Source organism: Hermetia illucens, chromosome 3, assembly GCF_905115235.1.
Source record: "Hermetia illucens chromosome 3, iHerIll2.2.curated.20191125, whole genome shotgun sequence".
Taxonomy (NCBI): Eukaryota; Metazoa; Arthropoda; class Insecta; order Diptera; family Stratiomyidae; genus Hermetia; species Hermetia illucens.
This window is the reverse complement of record NC_051851.1, coordinates 128587651-128599817: the sequence shown is the minus strand read 5'-3', so window position 1 is coordinate 128599817 and position 12167 is coordinate 128587651. Positions and strand designations below refer to the sequence as shown.

Sequence of the window (12167 nt, the reverse complement as noted above, 5' to 3'; positions counted from 1 at the left end):
ACTACCAACAAAATCGCTTATGTTCATAATCTTTATATCCTCACGAATTTTCCTTCGAAATGTCCCATCTGAAATTCTATTTCCTGCTGAAGAAAAGTTTGCATTACAGTTGATTTCCGTCTTCTATTGAATTGAATTGCTTTTACCAAAAGAAATCGAATAACAGAAGGATGAGGGAACTGGAAAAACGATAGCTTTGGATGGAATAGTCCTGGCGAAAGTTTTTGAATGTTTAATGCATTTTGAAGGCTTTCCTGCAAGTCATAATCACAATTTCGAATTGATCTGATTCGTATGAAGAGAATAAAGAACTCCACTGCGATCCATAGAATTTTTTTACACCGGTGGAAGGGGATGAAGCAGTCATGTAATATCCATAACTGACCTAGTTATCTATTTATTGATTTTACATTTCAGAAACAACCATGGCCGTTTTTGTGTACGGAAAGATTGTGAAGACATAAGGCGTCTTTTTATTGATTTCGAATTTATCAAAGCATTCTTATCTTATCCTACGAATTTTTATTATTCGTATATAATTGTAGGTTTGATGTTAGAATCCTTTTCTTATATAATAGGATTGTACAAAATATGTTCAACTTTTTATTTACTCAGAAATCAATATCAAAATTGTTTGGTCTACAAGAAACACGTTTATACATAGTACTACCCAGTATTCTACTGGTCTTTCTTCTTTCTGATGTCACCGTGTGTATTATTATGTTATATCATTCGCTTCAAACCAATAAATCTCGTTTACCGCTTCAAGGAATTCCGTCTGGAGGAATGTAGACTATGCCAAAACCAATGAAACAAATCTTCTAATCCTTAGAAATTATCTGATCCAAAGTGATAGGACACCATGGATACTAGGTAGAAAGAACGCATAGGAAAAACTGTAATACATGGAATTTTTAGGGTTATCAATCTAGGTTGATAGGACATGCCGGAAATTAGTGACAATAAGGTATTAAGATCAGACTAGTGATAGATAGATAAAGCAACACTCCGCAGTTATAATAATTGTTTTATGTAAATAGTTTGTGTACACTAGTATCCATATGGAATACGTCTCCTTTCTTTGCGTATAATACATTTCTGATTTGCTTTTCGATGACTTAGCCAGGACGAAAATAAAGATATTGACTGTCTTCTTTTGAATCATAGATATAAACCACAGTCAATTTGGGGCAGCTGATAATCTTACGTCTTTCAGCTATGGGAATTGCAGAGATTAGGAGGATTATAAAGTTCGCAAGAGAGGACGAGAACAAATATATTGGCGACTAATCGATAGCTTAATGACAGGATGTTGATAAGTATCTGGAGATTTACGATAGAGATTGATATTTACGTTTATGGGATAAAGTCGCTCATGGTTGTTTGAGTTGAGACTACAGATTATCTTCCAAGACGCCAAGCTTGTGCAGTAAATTTATTGATGCTAATCGTTGTCGGAAGCTTCTTAGCCTTTCCTTGGATAATTAAGGTTAATCGTACTGCATAGTGAAATGCACCTATATATATAAAGTACAATTTAAAATTAGGAGAGGGAAAGAAATATATTGTTTAGACGGTAATTTAATTTTGTACACAAATTTTGTAGAATAACTTTCAGCCATTAAAGGGGGCACCAAGGAACCTTCTCTTGATACTAAGGGAAGATACAGGGAAGTATCTTCATGCTTAACCTGAAAAGAATGAGAATTCTGGTCGAATTAAAGTGTTACGAAGAAACTCTTAACAGCCAATTTCTTAATCAGAGCTATTCCGAAAATTTCTAAAGGGATAGGTTAATTACCCCCCGTTTATTTTTTCCAAAATATGTGGATCCTCAGAACCAAGCTACTGGAATTTAGGTGTCTACTTCATTTGTTGTATGACGTCATTTGCATAATTGTTGTCGTCTATCCTAGATATAAAACTTGCCTGTACAGCTCGTGAAGCTCTGCTCAGTCTTCAGTGTTTATCGCAGTCACAATAACTACATACTTAATCTCAATTTTATTGCTAATCTGCTTCCTGTATTTTCAATAGCTCAGCTTATCTCAAATTTGAGGCTTACCATCCACCTCTTCAAACTGATTCCCACGCTAATGAATCTGACGTATTTTCGAAGCGTAAATTTAACTTTGTTAGTACTCGTTTCCTACCACTTGGCTGGAGCAATGTACTGCAAAATTTATCATGCAATCAGGCTGTCGTGCATTTTACGATTTCTTGGAAAATACTTTCGTCCCAATCTGCGTAAATACCCTGTATAAATGCATAAGCGAGGGTTGGCTTTATAGCCTTGTGTTCTTTTACAGAAAATGTATTTATCAATATTTATTGAGTATTTAGAACTCAATTCAAGGTTTTCTAGTTACATGTTCTTATTTCACAGTCATTGTTCACTGGACTCGTTGTTAAAATTGTCCCTTTTTTTGCGACTGTTGCAGCATTCCTGCCTACCTTGTGATACTTCTTTTTTTTCTGAATCCTTTTGTTATTGAAATTCCCATCGATAGTGCTAGCATTAATGGCAATCGTGGTCCCTAAAGTCTCTTTGATTGATTAAACCAAATTGCCCCTCCTTTTAGCATTGCCAACATTTGGAGCAATTCCACCTGCCAGCGCCACTAATGTTGAGGAAGCAATGAGAAGAATGAAATTGGAGAACATGACCTAACTATTTCCTAGCTGAGTTCTGGAAAGTGAAGAGCTGGGACCCAACATTGTGGCTCAGTGAGTTCTTCATTCGAATTATTGAGGAGAGTAGAATACCGTCCGGCTGATAAGAAAGTATGACTTTTCCAAATGGAAAAAGAAAGGCAGTCCAGTAGAACGTTCAAATCATCATCCGATCTGGTTACTCTCCCATACCATGAAAGTTTTCGAAAGCATTCTTGATAAATGCATTCACGACATTGTTCAAAGAGCAGTAAACCAAGCTGGGTTTGTCATCAACTGCAGAACTATGGACCAGTATCAGCTATACGGCTACTCATCAGGAAACATCGTAAGAGGCATCACCCCTAGACTACATTTCTGGATCTTGGGAAAGAGCTTGACTGCGTGCTACATGAATTCGTCTGGTATTCTTTGCAGCAACAGCTAGTGCCAGAGGGTCTTTTGCACTGGGTTAAATTGCTCTCTGTGATCCAAAAAGTAAAGTTCGAAATGTGGCAGGTATATCAAATTCGCTTCGTCTCTTTGTCGAGCAATCAAAAATAGAATGAACGCGTCATACAAAACGGTCTCAGATTGAACCAGAGTAAAAGAGAATTTTTGCCAATCGACCCTAATCAAACAGATAATATTACTGTCAGTGGCAGTGACCTACCCAGAACTGAGCAATTTGAATATCTCGGATGAATGCTATCAGCTGGTGGCAGATTAACTTGCGTGAAGTGGTGTTGTACGCCTGACATTTTTCATGATCGACACATCAACATCCCAAATCCCAAATTTACCGCTTTATGGTTCACTCTTTCGTCCTCTATGATTCTACTTCGAATATAAAAGGCAGTGAACGGCTCTTCGCGGTAATAGAGACGAAGATGTTGCATTGGACTTGAGGCGTAACGCATCATGATCACACCCGAATTGAGAACATCCTCAATTGTTTTGGATTACCCTGTGCATGGAAATTGCGAGAGAGGTCGTGCAATTCGGGCCGACGAGAAGCCAAATGTTAAGATTGGTCTGAACAGCAAGGTCAGTGACAAAAACCAAAAGGTCGGGCGAAACAGCGATGGGTTGATACACCAGATGGTGATTTAAGAACCTGTTGACTCCATCCAGATTAGGCGCAAGATCGAGCAAAATGGCGCAACTGATCAAGACGGGCAACCCTGCTTCTGTACGGGACTGCATCTTTCTAGATAGGTACCCAAAAATATAACGTGGCACTAAACGAAACTCGCTGTTCAGTATTACTCCTTTCCTCTATTTGGAAAATTCTCGGATGGATTGTTTGTCTGTCTGTTTTTGTTTTGTTTGTCTGTCGTTGGAAAGTGAATAGTTTCGAAACCTATCGTTGAGGCCTGCCATATGTTTACGCGGCTTTTTCTCACCAAAATACCTCCTTCCTCGTCGTTTACCATGCGGAACGCAGATTGCGGTATTACATCGCTAGGTAGGACCAGTTAACGGCACCCTTTCTCATCACATTATGAGTTTCTACGATTTTATGAATTTTTGAAGCAAGCATTTGCTCCACGATATTTTCTATTTTCTAGTTTTTACCCCATCCTGTTTGCGGAAAATCTAGGGAATTTACAAGCAACATGCTCTACATCCTCCTGGGTCGTCATACCGGAAGCGATACTGGTATGCACGATACCCTCTATGTTCGCTTAGGAATTATATTAGGTAGTAGCTAACTATTCCATGTCGTCGTTTAATCCTCTCAGGGACAGTTCTGTACGTTCAGCGTTTTTCAGGAGAAGCGTTTAATCCCTTATGCCACCTCCGAATAGATTGAGTCCATATTAATTGCTGGCGGTTGATATGGAACTCAGTTATGATGGGTCTTATAGGCGTCGACCCTCGATCGTAAAGATGTCGATGATGATCAGACTCGTTATCAGACATCCTGTTTCATTGGATATTATGCAGTAGCCATATGATGTCGCCAATACACTTAAACGATGTGGAGCCTCAATTTATTCCTTATAAACTTTTTTGCTCTTAAACCGGAAGTCCCGAGAGCAAAATCAAATTAATAACTCTTGAGATAGCATGCCCACTCTAGATGTGGTTCGCAATTTAAGTTTTTGGTCAATCGTTAAAGATTGATCATTCGGTGGCTGCTTTCGGATATGTGGTTTGCTCGTCAATCCTGATGTTTATGGAAGTTTAATTTCTCTTTTTCTCTGCGAGTGCGGGACCCTTGCTTTGAAGTTAATATCTAATTTCCGAAATTGCCTCGGTTGCGAGGACGCCAACCTCTTGACGATAGTCACTCTATTGTCGTCTACAAAATCACCCCTTCGGCAAACTGTCAGAATGGAAATATACATATATTTTTATCCAGAGGAGCGAGCCGTACAGGAGCCCTTCTAGAGCTTGACAGATTGTACAATACATTTTTGGGTTAATCGAACGAATTTTAAAACAACATCAGGACGGTTTCAATGATGATATGCACCAGATATTTGGGACTGCCTTATTTGGCTAAATCTTCAGATATTTCGTCCCGTTTCGTAAAATTAAAGACACTCCTCGGGCTGAGAGTAACCATATTTATTCAACCCCATTGTTACCTCTGAGATTTTTGCTACAGTAATGATTGACGGTAGATCTTGCCATTCGGAATTTGAACTGCCTATTTAAAAATCGTTCGCCTTGTTCCTGATCGACATAAGCATATTGTAGATGGCACGTGCAAATAGTTTGCCTATGCCGTGTAATAGGTACAGGTCTATAAGACGAAGGATCTTTACACCGATATCTGTTCAAATAAAGTGAATAATAGCCTATTATTATACAGTGTGTCTCATAAATTTGCAGCCTCCTTTCGCATGTATGGGGAACTCCCACCCCCTTAAATTTGACCTAGAATGGAGCGTTTACAGTTCCCATCTTTCCACCAAATTTGGTGTCAATTGCCATAACCGCCTCTGTGAAAAATACGTGTCACAGACAGACAGACAGTAAACCGATTTTAATCAGGTTTTATTTTACACAAAACTTTGAAAAGGGCTGAGAAGAGAGAATGGCATTTTAATATTTCACTGGATTATCAATTATTCTCGTTAATTATGACGTCAGCATCTTATTTGCATGGCTTCGGATGTTTTAAGTTCGCACGAAATTGATAAGTTTAACCTGCTATAATTTGGACACTAATATTTGGATTTCCACAAAACTTGGCATGTGTATGCACGAGTCTGTCCTCTTTGCCGGTGCTTGGTACTCCTAGGATGAACTTATGGGGGGTTTTTCAGTCAATTTCTAAAAGTTGGTAATATACTATTAGTAAGTTTATTTGAGCAGCCATCGAAATGGGACATATTTCGAGGCCTAGATTTCATCTAAGCGCACCACCCTGATTTTTTTTCGGATTTTTGGGTTGGGTAGTTTCCGAAAATGAGCCCTGCTTCACTTTAAGTGCGTACATTTTGAGTCCTTACTCGCGCACTTTGCGATTCACGCCAAAACTAGTATTAGTTACTAAGCGTGGCCTTTCATTTGATACCCTACACGATTATATCCGGTGAAAACATTTTTTAAATCCCCCCTTGGCATATATGGGGAGCTCCCACTTTAAACTATACCTAAATTTATGTCACTCCATGTATGTGAGTGATTTCATTTCATTCAGTTCCCATATGACCATCAAATTTCGTTCGGATCGGTTTACCCGTTTCGGATAAAAGGGCGTGTGACAGACCCTGGACTGGACAGACAATGAGTCGATTTCAATAATGTTTTGTTTTGTAAAGAGAATGCAATTTTATTAGGGTCATGTTCTAAAAAGACAAGAATTTTAGAAAAAAGTGCTTTGGACAGACGACGACTAAAGTACTCTCATTGCAGGGTCCATGTGTGGAGGAAAAGGGAGGCGCTCTTTCACACAAGTGCAACCAACATTCAAATCAATTGAAAAGGGATTGTGGGTGTGGGTTGTCTAAATGGAAATGGAGTAGGTAAAATCATTACTCTACGAGGCAAGGTTAATGCTGATGTTTACTCAACACTGCTAAAATAAAGTAAAGTAATACCAGAAGGACAAAGACTGATTGTGACGATTTTATCTCACGAAAGAACAATGCTCCCATCCACACAGTCAAAATGTTTCTAAATACCTTAAGGATGAAAATATCAATATCCTTAAATGGCTTCTCCAGAGTCTTGACCTATCGCCCACTGAAAATGCTTAAGCTATTTTGAAAATGCTTATTTCCATGAATTGGAAAGCTGTATAAAAGAAACTTGGGGAAAAATTCCTCCAGAGGAGTGCAAGAATTTCATTGAAACAATGGAAGATCATTTAATAAAAATGTCATACACAGACCGCAATTATGGATATTAATAGATATAGTCGAAACATGTTTCAACATGTTTTCTTATCTTTTTGTATTAAATGTAAAATGCCAGCTACTTATGTGAATTGATATTTTAGTTACGACATGATTTCTAGCATCCTTTAATGTATGCTTATTGTTTATGAAATAAAATTAAAAAACAGCTCTTTTTTAGAAAAGTTATTTTTATATTAATTTAAAATACATGCATACAGTATGTATTCGAAAATTTACTGTAAATTCCCCTTAAGTCCTAGCTAGAAGTAGAAAAATATTTATTATAGTTTTGAACATCTTTTTTAAAAGTTTGATGTAAACCCCAGTATTAAAAATTAATAGTAGGTCAAAAATGTCTGTTTCACCTACATTTACCACAAAAAGTGGATAGTCTGACTAACCTAATAAAATATGAACTGCAAACTATCCATAAACGAATCCATCTTACATAGAGAATCCACAAAACCTTTCAAATCTGAAGCGGCGCACAAGTAAAATATTATATTTTTCCCTGTTGTGAAACTGGGTTATCATTAGCCTTCTTCGTGGTTTTGTCCTTCATCGATGACATCACCAGAATGGGGATATTTTGATTGATTGCGTACTTCAATGTCCCTTTTTCCAATACTTGCTTTTGTTTGTTTAAAGTTGTTAATCGTTCTTCAAGGTATTATTCGAATATGACTGCGTATTGCAAGAGATAACCAAGTTTATTACGCAGAAAAAAGATAGTATAATCTAATTTCAAAACGCTTTCTGGATAGTCAAGAGTATTTTAGTGGGGTGGAGGGGAAAATGCAACAATCTTACCAACAAACTGTAATAAAATACAATATGAAACATAAATCTGGAAAATTTCCCTCTCTTGAAAGATGTATACATTTTTCTTAGAGGACATTTTCACTTTAACTCTCTTAACCATCAATATGGAGCAGATATACTCCTATATGTGGTATACACCCTCCGGAGGGATATAGTCAAATAAACGACTAGATCGAAAGCAAAACAACAAGATAGCCGATTTTATGATACTAATCAAACTGAATCGTATCATTTATCGAGGGTTGCAGGCGAAAACTTTGCAATGTGACATTTGAATCGATAGTCCTTTCTCCATAAATTGGTGTAATTAAAGTGTGTGGTTCCGAAAGATGGACAAGCACCCACCCACATCGGATCATAGATCTATAAGCTAGCAATAAATACACGAGTATATGTCATATGTATAATTCGTCAGTAGTTATAGATAGAGACTTGTGTTCGTTTATGCCCTTTTCCATGATAAATGTCCTTTGCGGTTATGCGACAATAAGGGTGGATTGAAGAGTTCAATCGAAATTGCTTGTAGTTTACGTGTGATATGAAAATACCATACTATGCGTTCGTGATATAATTTTTTTTATTTTCAACTTATTGCCTGTCCTGGATAGGAATTGAGGTTAAGCTTATGAATAGAGGAGTAGGTGCAGTACATACTGACTGTAATCAAGTGGGAATAAAAGTGGGTCGCATACGTCAGTGATTTTATAGTTGGTGGTTATGATTGGTGATTCCTGCAGCTGAATCGACTATTCTCGCCGAATGATGTGCGTTGATATTTGCATTATTAAAATAGAATTTGCAAGCCACGCATGAAATATTCACAATTTCGTATAGAAAGTGGCTAAAGAAGTTGTTCATTATAGGCACGTATGGAATGATCTGTATGTAGCATGTGAAACTCAAACTGAAATCTAGGCGTCAAATGACTCAGATATTTTTGCTCTATGTGGGAAACTAAATTCAACTTCCCTTAAACTGCATTTTAGAAAAATTCAGTGCAAATGTAAATATATATTAATCAAGCTGGAGCTATATTAGCATTAACAAATATACTTAATTCAATTCAAAGCACTCAGACCTTTTGTTAGGCGCTTTGTAGAACATCTTCCAGAGGCAAAGAGTGCATAAATCCACATCTTTCCAGACTACGTGAATCCTTTCGACTTCACCTCAACTTGCTTGATATATTGTAACTATTTAGTGCTGATAACAGGACTCCCTATTTTCTCAGAAACAGTTCCATATAGAAAGTGCACATATTGCCTTATTGTGTTCCATTTGACAATAATTAGTCCTTGCGACTTTTTTACGTGAAGCAGTCTTTTCTAGAGCATTACGCTTTGCTTCAGCGTTGGATATGTAACAGAAAATTTTAATAAAACTTTAGTAGGCGTATGGAGAAAGCATTTTGTCATGGTTGTAATTGAATGTATTTTCCAAAAAAGAGTCGGCTATCAATTACAATCAATTCAATTTGACACATATTGACAAATAAATTGAAGAAATGGTTTGAAAACAACTTTCCGTAAAGCACCAAAAGTACATCAATAGGAGAAGTTGCGTTGGCTGTTACAAATTGACTTAAGTCATAGTAGTAATTTCAAAAGATCCATTTTTGATTTTTTGCTGAATGAATGCTCTGACAATTTAAGAATGACACACTCATGGGGATAATATAAAAAAATTTTGGGGCAACCCTTCTTTGTCTAATGCGAACTTACCGAAAATTTCAAAAGCGTTTTTCTCGAAAATACATTTTTCAGGTTGGCAGGACTCACAACTTGAAGAAATCTGGACCGATTGACTCGAAACTTTAACTATATATTTGTAACCATATTCTGCATGCATAATTTGTTGACTTTTTTCATCTTGAAATCTTGAATTTTTGGATTTTCACGCGCGGCGCGAAACTGACATGTGGGAAAAATTCTATGTACGTCTCTAATATGTAACAATGTTATGTGTATATTCGAAAAAAGCACCTTGTTTGCTTTGAATGAAAAATTGTTGGTGAAATTCTTCGGGCCGTGGGACCTTCAAAAAAGAAAGCATCGTCGAAGAAAAGCTGTGTAGCCGCCATTTTGTTTTGCATTGCTTTAAAAAAAACTTATACATATCATATTTTTTTCATTGTCCTGCTGGGAAAAAAGCCGAAGTTACGCTTATTTATTAGGTCGCTATGGTGGTTACTCTAAAACTAAGGAAAGAGCAACTTCTCCAGAGCCACAAAAAATTAAGATGACCATGTCAACGATTAAATAAATGTAATTTTGGAACACTTGAAACATTCAAATGACGGCAACCGTTATCGTTTAAGTTGCTTGTATCTACACTGGCTAACTGCGGAACATAGGGTGTGACAGTCGCCTGCTTATACTAGTGCTGTTTTCAATATTTATCTAGTTGTCTGCAGTGCTAGCAGTGACATAACTCTAAGAGCGAGCTAACTGGGATATAAAATAAAATACTGCAACACTATTATAATACTTTTCTTAATAATAATTAAGGTTTGGAATAGAGAAGCTGGGAATTAGGGCAAAGGGAATAACATAAGACTATGAAGAGGAAGAGATGTAGATGACGATATATAGACATTCTTTTCAGGATCTAATGAAAGTCTATCCTCCACTTTGGGTTCGACTCGAGTTGAGAATTGAGTTGAGATATACGTGGCATTCCACTGTTTCGTTATTACAAACAAGGAAGCTTACTCCTTTTTTGGCTGTAAAGTGATTCAGTTTTGTCCATCGTCAGTGTTTTCCTTCCTTCCTACGAAGTTAGTTTGTCACCCTTTTTTAAAAGCGGTGGACGGCATTTTTTCGTCAGTATTTCAGAATTTTTTCTTGCTTTCGAAATGGTAAAATTGCGTGGATATCCTTTTTCTCACTGCTTTTACCATGGAAGTTTGGCATCAACCCTTTCCTGGTTTATTTTAAAGGCTTCGAGATGATAGAGGTTTGGGGAGTTCGGGAGAACAGAGCGTCATGTTCTTTGGCTAATTTTTAAGATTTTGTGTTAAAAAACCTTATTAAAATCGATTAACTGCCTATCCGTCTGTCTGTGTGAAAGACAACGCACTTTCATCTCAAATGGTTAAAGCGATTCGAACGAAATTTGGTGAGCATATGGGAACTATGAAATCCCTCGCATACGTTGAGCGACATAAATTTAAAGTTAAAGTTTAAAGGGCGCAACTCGTCAGACGCTGCCTCACCTCTGCCCTGGGAGCAGCGAAGAAGGGGTGTTCTTTGTTGATCTTTATTGATCATATACAGTATTTCACGAATCAGTTTTTATTTCCTCAGCGTTGTCCCACTTCTACAGGGAAAGAGCATGGCCAGTGATTAGGTTTATATGCAAATAACGACCACTGAAAAGAGTAAAGCCAAATAACTTCTTAACATAAAGGATAATCTAGACCTAAACTTTTGAGAATCAGCCAATTCCTAAGCAAAGCCAACCAAAGTGCAGAGTGCTGAGGTTACTATCTTGGAGTAATTCCATTTTGTTATATTCTCGTTATACTCTCGGAAGTAAAACTTTTTCATCCCCCTCCTCCCGGTGAGATACGTCTCGGGAGTTTTATGAGTATTCGTAGGTAGCTTCTGTTTAATTTTATAGATGAGATTTTCATGCCACACCTTTTCAAATCTCTGCACAAAGTCAAGGAATACGGCCGGGTAGGACACTCTACCTTCTAAAGCACAGCTTATCCGGGAGGCTAACAATAAACTTCTTCAACAGATCTTTGTTTTCTCCCGAACCTAAACTTGTGAGGCTTATCATCTTATGAGACTTGACAAACGTGGGATCTTTATCTTCCTTTGGCATCATCGTTAGTTGTGACAATTGTTAGGATTTGGGAAGGTAACCAAAGCGTAAGACACCTTTAAATATGTATATCAGTTGGATGGATTGCAGATCTTGTCATTTCTTGGATCTTTTTGGTTGTAATAAGAGCTAACTTTCAAAACGAATCGATTGAAATGCATTTTTGAGAATCGATATATTTCCCCCTGTATTACCCTACTTTACTTAAGTGTGGAAATATAAGATAATATGGCCGAATTAAACAAGTAATAAACAAAACAAGTAAACAAGTAATAATTATTTAAATTTGCTTGAAAAAATTGGTAAAAATAGCTTTCAGAAATACGGAAACGCGGGAATAGTATTTTAACCTTTAAATTTTGAATTTTCTTCATAGAATAAATAAACTAGTATTTTTGTGAAGCATATGAAAGAACGAAGATATGCTAGTGTATTTTAAAAGAGGTAGATGAATTGAGTGTGTTATCGTTTGGAGAAGAAAACGATAGATAGAGAGATAAATAC

At 37.0% G+C, this 12167-nt stretch overlaps 1 protein-coding gene across 12 annotated transcripts in view; it reads left to right on the top strand.

Moving 5' to 3' along the window:
• Window positions 1–12167, top strand: part of LOC119650633 (sodium/potassium-transporting ATPase subunit beta-2) — a 124648-nt gene that overhangs the window by 66680 nt on the left and 45801 nt on the right. The gene's annotated exons all lie outside the window — the stretch shown is intronic.